Source organism: Abramis brama (assembly GCF_963993115.1).
Source record: "Abramis brama genome assembly, chromosome: 4".
Classification (NCBI taxonomy): domain Eukaryota; kingdom Metazoa; phylum Chordata; class Actinopteri; order Cypriniformes; family Leuciscidae; genus Abramis; species Abramis brama.
Window position 1 is genome coordinate 11584721 of NC_139966.1, and position 5973 is coordinate 11590693.

At 38.4% G+C, this 5973-nt stretch overlaps 1 long non-coding RNA gene across 1 annotated transcript; it reads left to right on the plus strand.

The window, feature by feature from the left end:
- The first annotated feature begins 3699 nt into the window (after positions 1–3699).
- LOC311081989 lies at positions 3700–4861 on the plus strand. Its single transcript, XR_014606072.1, has 5 exons — positions 3700–3740; positions 3873–3904; positions 4005–4052; positions 4311–4655; positions 4735–4861. It is a non-coding gene; the product is annotated as an uncharacterized lncRNA (long non-coding RNA).
- The last annotated feature ends 1112 nt before the right edge of the window (positions 4862–5973 follow it).

A 5973-nucleotide genomic window follows, 5' to 3' on the forward strand; every position in this document is an offset into this window, starting at 1 on the left:
TCCGGCCACCTAGCGAGATAACCCGTCTGCCACGATCTGTAAAAGAACGACAAAATTGGAAAGGAAGTGAGTGGAGAACATTTCTTCTAATCTCTCCATTTATACTGATGGGTTTAATCCCGACACAGTATTTCCACCACTGGATGCTACTAGCCTTTGCCGTTTATCTGCTAACTAGTTCACATGTTTCACATGTGAACATCGACAAGGCTCACATGGCTCTTTGTGAGTTTGTACTTCTAACCGAGTCTCTGTATGGAAAGCAAGAAGTGTCTTACAACATTCATCTCCTCGCCCACTTAGCTGAGAGTGTCAGAAGACATGGACCTTTGTCCTTGACGTCAGCATTCGTCTTTGAAGGACATAATGGTAGACTGCTCAAACTTTTCAATGGAACACAACATGTACCATTGCAAATAACTCAATCTAGCAAGACTAAAGGAGCTAAAAATATTATTGAGAGTTTACATTGCAGAAGACTCCCTGGCACATGAATACGTTTCATCAGCACTTCGGGGTTATTCCTTGTGCAAAAACGTTGCACAGGTCAGTAGCTGCAATTTTTTTGGTCATGGTCAGGTGAAGGAGCTACCAATGTCTCAGCACATCCTACTACAGGATTCTGGAATTCATACAGAACAAAATCAAGCCACCTACTTTCAGAGGTTTGTTTGTGATGGGACACTCTACTCAAAATACTCCAGATGTAATTCCTTGGTAACCATTGGGCAACAGGTTGCAAAAATTGAACACATCATTGTTGTTCAAACACAGGCCACCCCCAAACAACCAGTTTTACTGGTAAGGTTGTGACAACTCGTCTAATATCAAAGACAAAAATGAAACACAAAAAAAATAAGGGGGGAATCACATCCAAATATAATTGCCAACCACCAGCTCAAAATGAATATATATCAAAATAATATATCACAACACCATAAAGCAATAATAGCTTACAATCACCCAAAACCTGGTCCAATGAGACCTTCAACAGTAGTTCAGTCCATACAAGGTAAACACAAAACCATAAAAGGATAATATGGATAATATGTGTGTAATGGAAATAATGAACCTGCCATCCAGCGATGATCAGTCCAATTGTTAGTGCACAAAAGTTCAGTTCAAAATTAGATCAGTTGCGACCACAGTCTCATCACCGAAAAAACTCACTCAGCCAAAACTTGTAGTCCTCTGGGCCAGGTTGGAAAAAAAATATATAATCCACCAAAGAAATCCAATCGAAGAAGATTTGATGCTGGGGTTAAGTCCGTATTGAACACAAGAATTCCAGGGGCCTGTACCATGAAGGTAGCTGAACAAACTCGGGGTTACAGGATTGGTTTTGAGTTGACAAAACCAAACCGATGCTATCAGGCTTTATTGGTACCATGATGCAGCTCATCGACTTTCTCTGTCAACTCAGGCTATGATTACTCCACGCGCGCGTGCACATAAAAGAGTGAAATCGACACTAAACAACCAATCGCGGGTAAAGCGAGAGCGATATATTTTTCCGCGGAGGAGCAAGAGATAATCATTCATAATTACGATGAATTTAAATATGTATTTCAAGCTCGAAACAATACGGTCTCTGCTGCCAAAGAGAAGACTGTTGGAGAAAGATTGCTGATTGTTAATGTGTAAGTTAAAGGAACACTCCACCGTTTTTTGAAATAGGGCTTATTCACCTTCTTTCCCACATTTAGATAGGTGGGCAAATGCATTTTTGTCTCAGTGCATGCATTGTTTTAGTTTGACAGGGTCGGCGCTAGCTTAGCTTAGCATAATGAATGGAATCCTTTGTTGCCAGCTAGCATGGCCTGAGTAAAAGTGATATATAAAATAAAAAAAACCCACCTAATTACTACTTGTGGCCTGCGTATTCACAACAAGTGCAAATAGCGATGCAGATTAACACTAGGCGATTTCCTAGGCAGATATTGACTTGGGACTATATAAGGGGGAAGCACAGGCGAAGCACTGCTACTTGGGCGCAGAGATATCACGCCCAAGTAGCAGTGCTTTGCCTGTGCTTCCCCCTAATATAGTCCTTAATATATAAGTCAATATCTGCCTAGGAAATCGCCTAGTGTTAATCTGCATCACTATTTGTACTCGTTGTGAATACGCAGGCCACAAGAAGTAATTAGGTTTTTTTATTTATTTTTTTTATATCACTTTTACTCAGGACATGCTAGCTGGCAACAAAGGATTCCATTCATTATGCTAAGCTAAGCTAGCGCCGACCCTGTCAAACTAAAACAATGCATGCACTGAGACAAAAATGCATTTGCCCACCTATCTAAATGTAGGAAAGAAGGTGAATAAGCCCTATTTCAAAAAACGGTGGAGTGTTCCTTTAAACAAATACGTTCTATATTTATGTAAAATTATATATGTATATGTAGCCTATATGTGTAATATAGCCTATAGCCTAGCCTATTTTTATAATAGGCTATATAAAAATGTGCATGTACTAAGAAAGATTAATATTCATTGATTTTTAGATGCAACCCCAACTCCAAATGTTCTTGGCAGCAGATAAAGACAAAATATAAAAAAATAATTCAAAGTGGTGAGTATTTACCACAACCTTTTATTATTTTTGTGAACATTTTATCACAAACACTTGTTTGCAGCAAACAGAAATAAAGAGTTAAATTCAGAAAACCAGAATATACTGGTGGAGGAGTTGGCTCTGAGTAGGCAATAAGGGACGGCCGATTATGGATGGGATTACAGGTGCTGTACAATCTGACCCTGGTGCTGGCTCCTCTAAGCAAGTAACACTGGGTACGTGTGCAATACATTACTATGTTTTTAAGTTGTAAATATGGCTGACTGTATGTTCTGCAGTAGAGGGAAATACAGTGTCCCTGTTGAAGCCAGCACACATACACACAGTCTCCCACACAGAGGTCAGTATGCAGCAGACAGAACACCAAACATAACCTGCTTTACAACAGTTATGGTAAACGGCGAAGCGACTCCAGGGGCTTGAGACAGTTAAAATCTGTTGCTGAGTTAATACACCTTTATTACCTATTAATGTCTATGAACAAATATGTATTTTTATGTTTGTGTGCCTCAGCATTTCTGAGTGAACACCGCTGGTTCACTCACTATTTTTAAGTGTACTGTCGATCACGTGATATGACGTCATGATGTGCAGCCCTAACTGACGTTACCTGAAAAATCTATCCAAGATGGCTCCCCTTTCGAGCGACGTGGTATCAAGAATGAAACAACTTGTAAGTAAACCAAAACACTTCAAAACTACTTTGCTTGTTGTAATATTGTAAGAATATCATATTACACGTGATATTTGACTGTTAGACGAGGCTATTTTTAAGTTGCAAGCGCGGTGCCGCGGGCGCGATTGCCGTCAGTCCGCCTGCTAGTGGCAGAATATCCTGTGTAACGTTACTGTTAATGTCGTGGCAGGGCAATAATGTTAACGTTAGTCAATAACTCTTTTCAGCAAGCGATAGTCCTTCTGTTTTTGAGTGTGTTGCTGCTGTTTGTGTTAAGCGCCCTGCTCTATCAAGTTCAATGTGATGTTATTCCTACATGCACCCAAATGAGCTAGTGGCTAACGTTAGCAGTTACGTTAACTTTTACTCAAACAAAGTTAAGGTTATGGACATAATAGTTACCGAATGAACTCTGCAAGTTTTTATTAAACCTTTACAAAAGTCTTTTCAGTGGAAGGAGTGCAGTGAGCATCCCCCAAAATCAAGGTGACTCAAATGTTAATTTAGGCTGTAACTATTTTTCACCATTTCTTTTATTTGGAGCCTAATTCATTAGCATCAATCAAACGTCTCTTAAAAATTAAATAACTTGTTGTCTGTTTTTGTGTGCATGTGCAGACCTACATTGTCACCAGAGAGCAACTTTATCGGTAAGTTACATTCACTTGAAATTTTGTATCATTAATTTGTCATTAAAGAGGTTGATTGCATAATTTGACTGGTTCCATATTGATTGTTTTATCTTTGCAGGTGAAGGACTTCTTGGGGAAATGGCCGGCTCTTCGGATTGAATCACAGGTAAAACAGACTCACTTCTCTTTTCTGCCACTCTTCACACATATTTCTATGCCAAATTTTTAATATGTATCACATTCAAATGGAACAGCAAATGCCACTATTCACTGTGTGTAAGAACTATCACTATGCATGTGACCATGTTGCTCAACAATGTATTTTAATGGAACATGTTGCATCACAAATGTGTTTTCTGCTGCAAATCTAGTATTAGTCTTTTTATATAATTATTTTTGTTTGTTTTGTTTTTTGTTTTTGTAGCTTTGTGCTGAGTTCCAATGCATTACAAACGTCAACATACGGAACCAGTTCTATGCTGTGCTTGACCAACATACACCTGCACTGGTGGCCTTGTATAGGCAGAAGGCGGCACGAACCGGGAAGATATCAGAGGCGCTGCGTGACATCTTAAAGATTTATGAACTGATATGTTTTGTCTCTTATGTTTACTGTGATGGCCAATTTATTCAAACTGAAAATTCAGTTTTGTTGTTCTTGCAGATTGTGAATCCATTTAAACGCTTTTTAATTTCAAACTTTACAGGAATCTGTAAGATGCCTCCATAATTCAGAGAACAACCCACACAAATACGATCCACAAACCGGGTAAGACTGCGTATTGTATACTATAAATGTTATACTATAAATTAATTTCATTAATGATGCCTGCAACTTTTCCCCCCAGAATAAATTCATCACATAACCTGGCTGTGACCACTTACCTCTTCAAAGAATTAAGGACAACTTTTACAGACGTTGACCCTGAATGTGCAAAAGGTAATCTTAAAGATGTTGTAATCATTTTAATGTCCTCTGTTTTACTTAGTTTTTGTTGTAGTTTTGATTTCTGTTTTAGTGTTTTCAGTGTTTCTGTTATCGTTTTCCCCTGTCTTCTGTTGATTTTGGTTTAGTCCAGTTTTCCCCAGTCTGTCTAATTAGTAATTTCAACAGTTGATTATGTTCAAATGACCAAAATTGTGTTCCATTGCCTAGATACAGGGGGTGTCTCACATTACCCGATGTCTCACATTACCCCGTTCTCCCCTACTACATGTAGCCTAAATGCATTTCAACACTTTAATAATGCTAATGTCTGCGACTTCTCTTTGTCTCAGACTCCTCTCAGAGCCTGTGGGGGGTTTGGTCAGTTCAGTTATCGTGGGGGTGCAGGACAATGGACCACTTGCACTGAACTTCGTGACGCACTTACGTTTGGAAACAATACATATCACTTATTTCCGGTTATGTTTACTTTCGATGTACTGTGGTCAATGAGTTGAACAAACGCCACCTAAAGTGAGTGTCTGCAATAAGATTTAAAAATTTGGACATTTTTATTGACAGAAGAAGGGATTTTCTGATGTTTACTGTGTGCAGAATTTTCCAAACTCATCAGAACATGAAGTTTTAATCCAATCCAAGCCAATCTGAGAAAGCTGCGGCTGTTAAAATACGCAATATTTCACCACAGGGTGTCAGTGTTCGTCTACACTAGTGACCGCGACGCTGATGTGTGTTAAAACAGATGAATAACATCAGTACGAACCACAAACATTTATTCATTTGGATTAAATATTTTAATCATTCTGTGTCATTTTTCAATGTCAATCTTTTTACTATTTACATGTTCATGCCCAAAATGCTTAATTAATATTCAAAGAAGTTGACTGTCATTCTCCTCTACACTGTTGAAGATTAATTAAATAGCATAGCCTATTTAACATCGTTACAGGCACCTCGTGAGCATTCATTCATTCAACTATTTTAAAAAGACTGGAATAAAGCACCAATGCACACAAGCAATCCTTTTTATTAGTCAAAATCATTAAAAAATGTTAACTCAACAGGTATCAAATAGCCTATAAGTAGGCTAAGAGAAAAACACTGTTAATGAGAAGACATATAGGACTGCTGCAGGTTAGTG